We start from the raw sequence: 13,699 nt of genomic DNA, 5'->3' as shown, positions 1-13,699 counted from the left end.
GGCTGAGGGGAGGCAAATAGGTATGTTTTGGAATAAATATAGAAAACGTGGTAAAATCACCATTTTAATAGCATTGATACGTCCAATCATCGAAAGGGGAATCAACTTCCAGCTCTCAATATTTGCTTTTAATTTGTCAATCATATGCAGAAAATTCAATTTAAAAAGATATTTTGGATTTTTTGGAATTTTAAGGCCTAAATATGTGAAATGATCCTCAACTATTTTAAATGGCAAAGAATTCAAAAATGTAGGACTAAGGTTATTGGTAATATTTATGAATTCACTTTTGGTCCAGTTAATTGAGTAACCTGAAAGTTTACTAAAAGCATCTATATAATTTAATAAATTAGGCACAGACAGCACCGGGTTGGATTTAAATACCAACAAATCATCTGCATACAGATTCACGAGGCTCTCAACATCACCAGATTTAATACCATGTATATGTGGATGATTCCTAATCCCTATTGCCAATGATTCAAGTGCTAAATCAAAAAGAAGGGGAGACAACGGGTCCCCCTGACGAATCCCTCGACGTAGGTCAAATGGACTAGAGCACTCTCTGTTAGTGAACACTACTGATGTTGGACAAAGATAAAGCATCTTAACCAATGTAGTAAAAAAGTCACCAAATCCAAATCTTCTGAGCACCTTAAACATATATGGCTATTCTAACTGATCAAAAGCTTTCTGAGCATCCAAAGATATAATGGCGGCCTCTTTATCTTTTAGTTTATTTGAGTATAGAATGTAAAGAAGTAGGCGTGTATTGGCAAATGAGAATCTACCTGGTATAAAACCGGTCTGATCTGTATGAATTATTTTGGAGATATGCTTTCCCAGTCTAATCGATAATACCTTGGTCAACACTTTTTGATTGAAATTCAAGAGAGCTATTGGCCTATAAGAGGCAGGGTCAGACTCCACCTTTCCTTTTTTTAATAATAAAATAATGTTTGCCTCATATAGAGATTTAGGAAATTTAGCATTCCTAATAGAGTCATTTATCATCCTCATCATAGAGGGGACGAGTTTTCTACTAAAAGCTTTGTAGAATTCGCACCCAAATCCGTCCGGACCAGGACTTTTGCCTGATGGGAAAGCCTGGATAGCCTCTAAAAGATCCATTTCTGATATCGGAGCATCTAATTCTTCTTTGCAAGACTCAGGCAATTGTGGTATTGTCAGATTATCAAAAAACTGGTTAAAATCTGCCTCAGTGACAAAAAGAGAAGAAGAATATAGGTCAGAGTAGAACTCCCTAAAGCAACTGTTTATTTCTTTTGGATCTGTGATTATTTCACCGGAACTTGAAATTATTTTGTGAATGGCTTGCTTAGATTGTATCCCTTTTAACTGTCTGGACAATAATCTTTCAGGCTTATCCCCCAATTCAAAATATTTATATTTTAGTTTAAGCAAATAAATGTCCACACGCTGGCTGAGAATTGAATTGTATTCATATTTTAATTTTAAAATTTGGTTGTAAATTGATTGTGCAAGAGAAGATCTGTATGTTTTTTCAAGTGCCGTAAGTTCCGTTTCAATTTCCAATAATCTAATGTTGTTGAATTTCTTTTTTTGTGCTTCAAATGAAATAATATGACCTCTCATGACTACCTTCAGAGTCTCCCAAATAGTACAGTCTGAAACCTCACCATTATCATTTACCTCCAAGACTTCATTGAGCTTTGCATTAATATATTCATTAAATAGTGGATCTTTAAGCAAAAGAGGGTTAAAGCGCCATCTATATTTTTCTTTGGCCATATTACATTGGAGTTGAAGAGTGACTGGACAGTGATCTGAAATCAAAATATTATGGTACTTGGTGTCTTCGATGTTACCAATAAGTTCAGAATTTACCAAGAAATAATTGATCCTAGTAAATGATTTGTGTACATGAGAGTAAAATGAAAAATCTTTGTGAGTGGGATGCTGCAGCCTCCAAATATCTACCATATTTCTAGACTTCATCAACTGGTTCAAAACATTAACAGACATTAATGAAGATGGTGGACTCTGAGAAAGTCTGTCCATATAGGAGTCCAGGTAACAGTTGAAATCACCTCCCATTATGATGTCCCTAAACTTATCTACTGGGAAAGCATCAAACAATTTATGAAAAAAATCAGGAGCATCAAAATTAGGGCCATACACATTAACCAGAGCTAGGGGAAAAGAGTTGATATGGCCAGAGACTATAATATATCTGCCCTGTGGGTCCGCCGCCATAGTTTCTAAGTGAAATGGTATATTTTTACGAAAAAGAATAGCAACGCCTCTGGCCTTAGAAGTAAATGAAGCTTGGTAAACCTGGGATACCCAGCCAACTCTGAGTCTACGTTGCTGTGTCATACTGATATGGGTTTCCTGAAGAAAAATTATATCAGCCTTGAGAGACTTTAGATGTGAGAAAACCCTACCTCTTTTAACAGGGTGACCCATCCCCTTAACATTCCAAGACACAAAGGTGACCCCCGCTCCATCATTATGAACTACAGACATCTAAGTTTGAAGATAGAAGGAAAAAAGTATAGTGACAGCCTGGAGAAAAAAAAAAACAATCAACAACAAGTGGGACACAATCTTGAAGTGGAATGAAATTTATTGGATGTGTCAAACTTTTTTAACAAATAAAAAACTGAAAAGTGGGGCGAGCAATATTATTCGGCCCCCTTGCGTTAATAATATTGCATGCCCCACTTTCCAGTTTTTTATTTGATATTTTATTTTATTCACGATTGTGTCCCACTTGTTGTTGATTCTTCACAAAAATTAAAATTTCATATCTTTATGTTTGAATCCTGAAATGTGGCAAAAGTTTAAAAAATTCAAGGGGGCCAAATACCAATACAGTTTATAGCCAATATGTCCCTCTGTTTAATAAGAGTAGAATGGTTTAGGCATTATGGGTATTTTTTAGAAATCCATATCGGTAAATATTCAGTATGACTTTACGAGAAAAGTATACAGTGAAATCTTACCAAAATCATACAGTTGATAGCCAAGATGCCCCTCTGTTTAATGACAGTGGAATGGTTTAGGCATTATGGGTATTTTTTGAGAAATCCATATCGGTAAATATTCAGTATGAGTTTATGAGAAAAGTATACAGTGAAATTCTACCAAAATCATACAGTTAATAGCCAAGAGGTCCATCTGTTTAATGACAGTGGAATGGTTTAGGCATTATGGGTAAATTTTGAGAAATCCATATTGGTAAGTATGTAATATGACTTTATGAGAAAAGTACACAGTGAAATTCTACCAAAATCATACAGTTGATAGCCAAGAGGTCCCTCTGTTTAATGACAGTGGAAAGGTTTAGGCATTATGGGTATTTTTTGAGAAATCCATATCAGTACGTATGTAATATGAGTTTATGAGACAACTACACAGTGAAATTCTGCCAAATTCAGACAGTTGATAGCCAAGAGGTCCCTCTGTTTAATGACAGTGGAAAGGTTTAGGCATTATGGGTATTTTTTGAGAAATCCATATGGGAAGGTATTCAGTATGATTTTATGAAAAAAGTATACAGTGAAATTCTACCAAAATCATACAGGAAATAACCAAGCGGTCCCTCTGTTTAATGACAGTAGAATGGTTTAGGCATTATGGGTATTTTTTGAGAAATCCATATTGGTAAATGTTCAGTATGAGTTTATGAGAAAAGTATATAGTGAAATTTTGCCAAAATCATACAGTTGATAGCCAAGTGGCCCCTTTGTTTAATGACATTAGAATGTTTTAGGCATTATGGGTAATTTTTGAGAAATCCATATCAGTATGTATATAATATGACTTTATGAGAAAGGTACACAGTGAAACTCTACCAAAATCATACAGCTGATAGCCAAGAGGCCCCTCTGTTTAATGGCAGTGGAATGGTTTAGGCATTATGGGTAATTTTTGAGAAATCCATAATGGAAAATATTCAGTATGATTTTATGAGAAAAGTACACAGTGAAATTTTGCCAAAATCATACAGTTAATAGCCAAGAGGTCCCTCTGTTTAATGACAGTGGGATGGTTTAGGCATTGTGGGTAGTTTTTGAGGAATCCATATTGGTAGGTATTCAGTATAAATCCATGAGAATATTATACAGTGAGGTCCCTCTGTTTAATGACAGTAAAATGTAATCTGTATTTCTACATGTCCACCAGGATTACTATTCAAAGCCAGTTAAGTGTTTATAGAAAAGTAAAAAATACGTAAATATATGAAATAATCAAAGCGCGTTTTGCTTCTTTAAAGTGATTTAAAACGAAATATATTCCTAATGGCTTGTTAATTTTAGCCCATTTAGTCCATTTTAGCATTGCGTGCATTTATTTGCTCTGTTACTAAATAAATGCACGCAATGCTAAAATGGACTAAATGGGCTAAAGTTAACAAGCCATTAGGAATATATTTCGTTTTAAATCACTTTAAAGAGGCAAAACGCGCTTTGATTATTTCATACATTTACGTATTTTTTTTTTTTTTTACTTTTCTATAAACACTTAACTGGCTTTGAAAAGTAATCCTGGTGGACATGTAGAAATACAAATTACATTTTACTGTCATTAAACAGAGGTAGCTCACTGTATAATATTCTCATGGATTTATACTGAATACCTACCAATATGGATTTCTCAAAAACTACCCAAAATGCCTAAACCATTCCACTGTCATTAAACAGAGGGACCTCGAGGCTATTACCTGTATGATTTTGGCAAAATTTCACTGTGTACTTTTTTCATAAAATCATACTGAATACATTACAATATGGATTTCTCAAAAATTACCCATAATGCCTAAACCATTCCACTGTCATTAAACAGAGGGGCCTCTTGGCTATCAGCTGTATGATTTTGGCAAAATTTCACTGTGTACTTTTCTCATAAACTCATACTGAATACATTCCAATATGGATTTCTCAAAACTTACCCATAATGCCTAAACCATTCCACTGTCATTAAACAGAGGGGCCCCTTGGCTATCAGCTGTATGATTTTGGTAGAATTTCACTGTGTACTTTTCTCATAAACTCATACGGAATATTACCAATATGGATTTCTCAAAAATTACCCATAATGCCTAAACCATTCCACTGTCATTAAACAGAGGGGCCTCTTTGCTATCAGCTGTATGATTTTGGTAGAATTTCACTGTGTACTTTTCTCATAAACACATACTGAATATTACCAATATGGATTTCTCAAAAATTACCCATAATGCCTAAACCATTCCACTGTCATTAAACAGAGGGGCCCCTTGGCTATCAGCTGTATGATTTTGGTAGAATTTCACTGTGTACTTTTCTCATAAACTCATACTGAATATTACCAATATGGATTTCTCAAAAATTACCCATAATGCCTAAACCACTGTACTGTCATTAAACAGAGGGACCTCTTGGTAATTAGCTGTATGATTTTGGTAGAATTTCACTGTGTACTTTTCTCATAAACTCATACTGAATATTACCAACATGGATTTCTCAAAAATTACCCATAATGCCTAAACCATTCCACTGTCATTAAACAGAGGGACCTCTTGGCTATCAGCTGTATGATTTTGGTAGAATTTCACTGTGTACTTTTCTCATAAACTCATACTGAATATTACCAATATGGATTTCTCAAAAATTACCCATAATGCCTAAACTATTCCACTGTCATTAAAAAGAGGGACCTCTTGGCTATCAGCTGTATGATTTTGGTAGAATTTCACTGTGTACTTTTCTCATAAACACATATTACATATGTACTGATATGGATTTCTCCAAATTTACCAATAATGCCTAAACCATTCCACTGCCATTAAACAGAGGGGCCTCCTGGCTATCAGCTGTATGATTTTGGTGCAATTTCACTGTATACTTTTCTCATAAACTCATACTGAATACATTCCAATATGGATTTCTCAAAAATTACCCATAATGCCTAAACCATTCCACTGTTATTAAACAGATGGATCTCTTGGCTATTACCTGTATGATTTTGGTAGAATTTCACTGTGTACTTTTCTCATAAAATCATACTGAATACATTCCAATATGGATTTCTCAGAAATTACCCATAATGCCTAAACCATTCCCCTGTCATTAAACAGAGGGGCCTCTTGGCTATCAGCTGTATGATTTTGGTAGAATTTCACAGTGTACTTTTCTCATAAACACATACTGAATATTACCAACATGGATTTCTCAAAAATTACCCATAATGCCTAAACCATTCCCCTGTCATTAAACAGAGGGGCCTCTTGGCTATCAGCTGTATGATTTTGGTAGAATTTCACTGTGTACTTTTCTCATAAACACATACTGAATATTACCAACATGGATTTCTCAAAAATTACCCATAATGCCTAAACCATTCCACTGTCATTAAACAGAGGGACCTCTTGGCTATCAGCTGTATGATTTTGGTAGAATTTCACTGTGTACTTTTCTCATAAACTCATACTGAATATTACCAATATGGATTTCTCAAAAATTACCCATAATGCCTAAACTAATCTACTGTCATTAAAAAGAGGGACCTCTTGGCTATCAGCTGTATGATTTTGGTAGAATTTCACTGTGTACTTTTCTCATAAACACATATTACATAAGTACTGATATGGATTTCTCCAAATTTACCCATAATGCCTAAACCATTCCACTGCCATTAAACAGAGGGGCCTCCTGGCTATCAGCTGTATGATTTTGGTAGAATTTCACTGTGTACTTTTCTCATAAACTCATACTGAATATTACCAACATGGATTTCTCAAAAATTACCCATAATGCCTAAACCATTCCACTGTCATTAAACAGAGGGGCCCCTTGGCTATCAGCTGTATGATTTTGGTAGAATTTCACTGTGTACTTTTCTCATAAACTCATACTGAACATTTACCAATATGGATTTCTGAAAAATTACCCATAATGCCTAAACCATTCCACTGTCATTAAACAGAGGGGCCTCTTGGCTATTAAATGTATGATTTTGGTAGAATTTCACTGTGTATTTTTCTCATAAAGTCATATTACATATTTACTGATATGGATTTCTCAGAAATTACCCATAATGCCTAAACCATTTCACTGTCATTAAACAGAGGGGCATCTTGTCTACCAACTGTATGATTTTGTTAAGATTTCACTGTATACTTTTCTAATAAAGTCATACTCAATATATACCGATATGGATTTCTCAAGAATTACCCATAATGCCTAAACCATTCTACTCTTATTAAACAGAGGGACCTCTTGGCTATCAGCTGTATGATTTTTACAGAATTTCACTGTATATGCTTCGCATAGATAAGAAAGATATTTTCTGAAGCCCATGGGAAAGGACCTTGTGCATTTTCATATCATATGGCAAAAGCATTTGAGTTACAGTTGTTTTTCTGTGATGCTTGGAAGGCAGACTGCACAGCTGTTTTTAAACAGAATCTGGAAATACACAGTAATTCAAGTTCTTCATAATTTTGATAATTATTAACGTTCAAGTTGTTAGGATGTTGGAGTTGGGGGGGTTAGAGGTGGTTCGGTATAGGTTGGAAACTAACCCTAGCTGTCTATGTTTTTGAACATAACCTACATGACAACCAATCAAATGAGAGCATCCATCCGCTACAGAGCAACCCAGAGTACAGCATGCCATGCTTATGTAACTGCAGGGAAGAGACCACGGATGCAACAGCAGAATATATAGTGCCTTGCGAAAGTATTTGGCCCCCTTGAACTTTTCAAACTTTTGCCACATTTCAGGATTCAAACATAAATATATGAAATTTTAATTTTTCTGTGAAGAATCAACAACAAGTGGGACACAATCGTGAATAAAATAAAATATCAAATAAAAAACTGAAAAGTGGGGCATGCAATATTATTCGGCCCTCTTAATAATATTGCATATTTTATTTTAGTGGAATGGTTTAGGCATTATGGGTAATTTTTGAGAAATCCATATTGGTAATATTCAGTATGAGTTTATGAGAAAAGTACACAGTGAAATTCTACCAAAATCATACAGCTGATAGCAAAGAGGCCCCTCTGTTTAATGACAGTGGAATGGTTTAGGCATTATGGGTAATTTTTGAGAAATCCATATTGGTAATATTCAGTATGAGTTTATGAGAAAAGTACACAGTGAAATTCTACCAAAATCATACAGGTAATAGCCTCGAGGCCCCTCTGTTTAATGACAGTGGAATGGTTTAGGCATTATGGGTAATTTTTGAGAAATCCATATTGGAATGTATTCAGTATGAGTTTATGAGAAAAGTACACAGTGAAATTTTGCCAAAATCATACAGCTGATAGCCAAGAGGCCCCTCTGTTTAATGACAGTGGAATGGTTTAGGCATTATGGGTAATTTTTGAGAAATCCATATTGGAATGTATTCAGTATGAGTTTATGAGAAAAGTATACAGTGAAATTTTGCCAAAATCATACAGCTGATAGCCAAGAGGCCCCTCTGTTTAATGACAGTGGAATGGTTTAGGCATTATGGGTAATTTTTGAGAAATCCATATTGGAATGTATTCAGTATGATTTTATGAAAAAAGTACACAGTGAAATTTTGCCAAAATCATACAGCTGATAGCCAAGAGGTCCCTCTGTTTAATGACAGTGGAATGGTTTAGGCATTTTGGGTAGTTTTTGAGAAATCCATATTGGTAATATTCAGTATGAGTTTATGAGAAAAGTATCCATGAGAATATTATACAGTGAGCTACCTCTGTTTAATGACAGTAAAATGTAATCTGTATTTCTACATGTCCACCAGGATTACTATTCAAAGCCAGTTAAGTGTTTATAGAAAAGTAAAAAAAAAAATACGTAAATGTATGAAATAATCAAAGCGTGTTTTGCCTCTTTAAAGTGATTTAAAACGAAATATATTCCTAATGGCTTGTTAACTTTAGCCCATTTAGTCCATTTTAGCATTGCGTGCATTTATTTAGTAACAGAGACATCGCTGCTCAAACGCGGGTTTCAGACTCTCTATCTGTCCCAAAGCGGATGTGGTGTTCTCCGCAATGAAAAACCGTAATGACGCGCCTATACGTGCATTCGGATTTGAAGCGCGGATGGCTTGACCGTCAGTTTCCAAAGTGCGGATAGCTTGACTCCAGTCAAAAACGAAGAGCTAGAGCGGGTGATAACCATGCAAGAACTGCAGGGGGAGTTGCAAAGCATGGCAACAGGGAAGGCTCCGGGCACCGATAGCCTCCCGGTTGAGTTTTATAAGTCTTTCTGGGACGTGGTCGGGGGGGGGATTTGCTGGCTGTGCTCAATGACAGACTGGTCGGAGGACGACTGCCATTGAGCTGCAGGAGAGCGGTCCTCGCCCTACTGCCCAAGAAAGGCAACCTCGCAAAGTTAAAAACTGGAGGCTTGTGAGTTTGCTGTGTGTAGATTATAAGGTCCTCTCTAAAGTCCTGGCAAATCGCCTGAAGGAGGTGATGGGGCAGGTCACACACACGGATCAGGCTTACTGCGTCCCTGGCAGATCAATCCATGATAATATCTCGCTTGTCAGAGACATGTTGGATGTGTCTGGATCGGGGCACCCTTTTGGGCTCATTAGACCAAGAAAAAAGCATTTGACAGAGTGGAGCATCAATATTTGTGGAATACTTTTGATGCATTTGGTTTTTCACCAGGGTTTACCTCCATGATTAAGGTGCTTTATAAGGACATTGAGAGTGTACTGAAGGTCAGTGGTGGGTTGTGTGCCCCTTTCACAGTGCAGAGGGGAGTCAGACAGGGATGTTCATTGTGGGGGATGCTGTATGCTCTGGCCATTGAGCCAATGCTCCACTATTTGAGGAGAAACCTCAGTGGAGTTGAAATAGCTGAGGACATCCCACAGTTTTATTTAGCTGCATATGCAGACGATGTAGTAGTAGGAGTCACTGGAGCAGGAGACATTACTGTTTTAAACAACACTTTTAAGGACTTTGCTCTTATCTCCTCTGTGAAAGTGAACTGGGGGAAAAGTGTGGGTTTGCTGGTGGGGGACTGGAGCGGTGGAGAGCCAGCTTTGCCAGAGGGACTAGTTTGGTCCAAGGGAGGTTTTAAATATTTGGGGGTGTTTTTAGGAAATAAAAATACTGCAAAGAAAAATTGGGAAGGTGTGTTACAGGCCGTGCAGAACAGACCGAGTAAATGGAGATGGATTTTACCAAACATGTCTTTTAGGGGAAGAACCCTTATAGTTAATAATTTAATAGCGTCGTCCCTCTGGCATCGTTTGGCCGTCCTGGAGCCTCCACAGGGCCTTTTAATAGGGATTCAAGCTCTTATTGTTGATTTTATTTGGGACAAAATTCACTGGGTCAAGAAAAGTGTCCTATACTTATCTAGAGATGAGGGGGGTCAAGGTGTTATACATCTTGAGAGCAGAAGGGCAACTTTTAGGCTCCAGATTTTACAAAAAGTTTTATACGGTCCTGCGCATGCCCTGTGGAGGAACGTGGCAAAGGCTGTTTTGCGCAAGGCTGGTGGACTGGGCCTGGAGGAGAGCGTCTTTTTAGTGCAACCTGATGAAATGTCTTTTTATGGACTTCCTCTCTTTTACATCAGTGTTTTTAAAACCTGGACTCTATACAAGGTGGAAAAACAGATCCCCGCTGACTCTGTCTACTGGCTTCTGAGGGAACCAGTCCTCTACGGGGCTCGACTGTCACTGACAGATGGGAGAAACCAAGGACAGTGCGAGAGGATGAGGAGCGCAGGTCTGGTCACAGTGAAGGACCTGATAGAATCTACTGGAGTGGACTGTGACAAACCTGATGTGCTGGCACAGAGACTCGGGATGAGGTCCTGCAGAGTCGCCCTGTAGATGCTCTGCAGGTTTCAACGGGCTCTCACTGAAGATGACAAGAGACTGCAAAGGAGATGGGAATGTGATCAAACAGGTCAGGAAACAGAGGATCCCTTCCCCTGTTTGTGGATCAGCCCCAGACTTCCAGCTACTGACTCTGGGAGCCCCCTGCTGAACTCTGGAGGTCTTTCTGCACATGTGATGTACAAGGGGTGTGTCAAAATGCTAAACCAGACCGAACTGACCGTCCAGGTGGATACTCCCAGGCGGGCTCATTTTGGCCTTGCCAGTGACGTGAAGCCTGCCTGGAGGGCGCTGTATAAACCACCATTGACCAAGTCAGCTGGGGATCTGCAGTGGAGAATATTACACGGTATTGTCTCTGTCAATGCATTTGTATCCATTTTAAACCCCACTGTGTCTGAGTGTCCTTTTTGCTCTTTGAGAGAAACAGTGTTTCATTGTTTTACACAGTGTTTTAGACTGAACACATTATTTAAGGTTTTAACTTCACTTTTTCATGATTTTGGTGAATGTTTTAATCTTCATGTTTTTATCATTGGTTTTCCGTACAAGAGTGCAGGTCTGGTGTAGTGGTGGATCATTCTCAGCGCTGCAGTGATACTGACGTGGTGGTGGTGGTGTGTTAGTGTGTGTTGTGCTGGTAGAGTGGATCAGACACAGCAGCGCTGCTAGAGTTTTTAAAGTGAGTTTTTAAACACTGTGTCCACTCTGTGAGACACATTACCAGGTTAGTGTGGTCATGTTTTTAACATATTTAATGTGTAATATTTTTAACATACTTAAACATATGGAGTTTTGAGCTTCATTTTAACATTATTGAGAGATGGCAATGTAACTAAACAAATAAAATAAATTTTAAGTAAATTTTTTTTGCAATTTTCCTGGGAGGAAACAGTCAGGACACGTCCACATTTAAGAACATGTAAGGAGAAGACCAGTATGGAGAGCAACACATGTTTGCAAACACTATCATATAATGTCCTTTATGTTTATTTTAGCACACCAATGGCAATATCGACCCTGATGACCTGAAACATCACACACTGAAGATTGTCACCAAAGGGGGCTCTGCAGATGGCAGTCCTTTAGAGGCAGGGATTGTTTTGGGGTGCAGGTGATTGCAGGATTACAGAGTGTCCCGAATGCATGCGTCATCCTCATTTGCCTAATGTATGCAGTCAATCTCAGTTATCCAAACCACTGAGGTACACGTTTGCATTTTTCCAAAAAATGCTACTGGAACTAGACAGTGGGAAACTGTCTAGTGTCCCCAAAGATTCTGTCATTGAAGAACAAGTTGTTGACATAAATGTATGGTGAAAAGTGATGTTTCCAAAACTCATAAGCACACAGGCATAACATCACACACCTGAATACACATAGTAGATCATCTCAGCAGCATATTGTTGAACCAGCTTATATGTAGACTTTGTGATACTGTACACTACTGTTTGGATTTTGGCTGTACTTCAGTTTTGTTTTTCATTGATAGGTTAGTGAGGTGGGTTGGGGTCGGGGGCTATGGCAATGGTAATGATGTGAACATGTTTAAATGTTCCACTTCACTTACCACCTCCTTATATCTGCACTCATTGTCCATTTTATTAGGTCCGCATATGACTGACGTGGTGCTGGTGTGTTAGTGTGTGTTGTGCTTGTACGAGTGGATCAGACACAGCGCTGTCCACTTTATTAGATACACCTAACTTGTTGGAGTCCACCATGTAGATATGTTGGTCTGCACAGTGTTGGTCATTCTCTAGTCCTTCATCAGTGATCACAGGTTGCTGTCCACAGGACAGCTGGATATTTTTCGTTGGTGGACTATTCTCTGAGAACCAGCCGACAGCTTGTTTAAAAACTCCAGCAGCACTGCTGTGTCTGATCCACTCATACCAGCACAACACACACTAACACACCACCACCACGTCAGTGTCACTGCAGCGCTGAGAATGATCCACCACCACATCACACCTGCTCTGTGGGGGTTCTAATCTTTGCAGAAAAAGGGTTACAAAGTATGCAGAGAAACAGATGGACTATGGCCTGTAACTGTATATCTATAAAGTGCACCTGTGTGGTAAGTTGCACAGTGAATGTAGGTACAAGGAGCTGGTTTTAATGAAGTGATCAGTTGGTGTATATGAAAAGTGTCTATGACTATGGTACTGATGCACATATACAACGTGTTTAATGATACACTTTTTCTTTAACATAGTTTTTTGTTTTTTCCTGCATTTGTTATACGTAAACAGTTTTCATTGAGAGTAATGTTGATGTGTGGGGAGGGCTGTGTGATGCGAAGACTTTTACAGCAGAAATTTGATGTCATGTGATGCAATGATGTTTCAGCACACCTAAGTGTAATGTAGATTAAAAAAAATTGGTAACAGTTATCATGCTAAACCAGCATAGGTGGTGTTTTAGGGGAGCTAAGCAGGTAATAACTAGCATCCAAAGATGGGAGCTGGGAGAAACTTTTATTCAGTTAATGACAGTCATAAAATAGGGTAAGTCAAATATCATTCATTCATTCATTATCTGTAACCCTTATCCAGTTCAGGGTCGCAGTGGCTCCAAAGCCTACCTGGAATCATTGGGCGCAAGGCGGGAACACACCCTGGAGGGGGCGCAAGGGGGGCAAGTCAAATATCAGTCATTTCTTTTTTTTTAATTAATGTTAAATGTGATGGAACATACTATGGATGGAGTAATTAGCATAATCGTGTTGACATAGGGTGGCTATGTGTGATTATTACCATCTAATCCAGTAAGACAGGATTTAATTTCTCAAATTGCTCGCTACTCCCTACGGAGTGCTATTCATAAGTCAAGAAATCACACTCAAATGGTGCC

Source organism: Hoplias malabaricus, chromosome 2 (genome assembly GCF_029633855.1).
Source record: "Hoplias malabaricus isolate fHopMal1 chromosome 2, fHopMal1.hap1, whole genome shotgun sequence".
Lineage (NCBI taxonomy): Eukaryota > Metazoa > Chordata > Actinopteri > Characiformes > Erythrinidae > Hoplias > Hoplias malabaricus.
Note: the sequence above shows the minus strand (reverse complement) of the source record.